This window comes from Equus caballus, chromosome 20 (genome assembly GCF_041296265.1).
Source record: "Equus caballus isolate H_3958 breed thoroughbred chromosome 20, TB-T2T, whole genome shotgun sequence".
Lineage (NCBI taxonomy): Eukaryota > Metazoa > Chordata > Mammalia > Perissodactyla > Equidae > Equus > Equus caballus.
In genome coordinates this window covers 2,754,506-2,756,169 of record NC_091703.1, presented here as the reverse complement: position 1 = coordinate 2,756,169, position 1,664 = coordinate 2,754,506, and positions in this window count along the sequence as shown.

The window sequence follows — 1,664 nt, the reverse complement described above, 5'->3', positions numbered from 1 at the left end:
ATATTGGGGGACAAGTAGGGGCACTCTCTCTTTGCTCAGAATTTCACATTGAATACCTACAGTCTTATAAATATAGTACATTATAGACTATTCAGCTTGTGCTGCAGGGCATTCCTGAGCAGACTCTGCTCCATCAATCTTTCATTGCCAGCTCAGGTTTCAGAAGCCCTTGAAATTACCCTCTTTACCACCCTGGCTCACTGTGCCCCCTCCTGTCTTTCAGAGCCTGAATCATTTCCCAACCCCTTCCACAAATTTCTCCCTTCTTGCTACATCCCGTAATACTGTCTTCTTCCTCTGAACTCCTTTACACTTGTTGGTGGGCCACTCTCTACCCAGCCAATTATGATAGCAGATGCTGGGGATGCCTCACCCTTGTATCCTCCAGGACCCGCTGAGACCATCCTATTACAAAAACCTGTGACTCTCCAACTGAAGGCTCCCTCTAGACCTGCTCAGGGAAAACCAGAAGTGCTGGGGAGTAAATGCACCCAGGAGCAGCCCTTAGCCAGTGATGGGTAGGAACAAGAAGGTAACTACCCCATCTCCCTCACTCTTGGGTAGGCTAACATCAAGTTATGTTCTGTACCGTTTCCCAGTGCAAAGTCCAGTTACTTACGGTGGTAGCTAGCTTCAGTTGGCCTCCTTCCCTTCCTTGTCTCACTTCTTTCACTTTCCTACCCGTGCTTCCTGGGATCACTCCTAAATAAACTAGCAGTCCTCGAATCTTTGTCTCAGTGTCTGCTTCTGGGGAAACCCAAACGAGATAACCATGCCCTATCTTTCCCACACTCCCTGGAGTTCTTGACGATTGGAGTGCCTTCATATCATTATCATTGTGTCTTACCTCCAGTACTGGCACACAGTAGGTGCTTAACAGATGTTGGGGGTTTGTCAGAACTGATTGTATCTATTTTTTCCTTCTCTGTTCTAAAGCCAGAGTAATAATTCGTTAGTTCAACACTCAAGTTGCTAAGGAGTGGTTGCTGCAAGCTTAGAAACCCGCAGTTCAGGCGGGTACCAGCCTGTCACTTACCACATGCGAGTAAACATAGAAGTATTTTTCCCTGTCCTTTACAAAGCATAGAGCTATTTGTTTTGGCTTCATCATATCACTTAATTAAGCAGGAGAAAAGGGAGGTTATAACTGAATCAATTTTGTACTAAGCTTTGCTTATTTTCTGTTAAATGAACAAGCTAATTCACTATTATAAAATTCATATTTTACATCAAGATCCATTGTCCCCTGTTCTCCCAAATGTTAGCAGCACAAAATATGTAACAAATGGTTCCATTTCTGGGGTAACGCCCGTGAGCAGTGGAGCGGCTGCAATTGTACTGCATTCTGGTCCTCCTCCTTCTCTCCCCACCCCTCTGCCCATCCTTCCCATTTCCTCCACTGAAGGAAACTCAGAGAAGAGCTCAGCACGTGCAGCCGCACATCAGCTGTACACTGTCTGCATTTGCACCTATCACTTTTGTTATCCCCCCAGGTCATTTATAAATTTTTTGCAGTTGCGTTTGGGTATATAGGTAGAAATTTTCCAAGCACTTTGAATTCTGTAAAATCCAGAGGAAACTTTGCCAAATCCATTCCCTTCTTGCTTTTTAAACCCATATACATTTAAAAGGATATTCAATACTTTTGTTTTTGAACTGCCTAC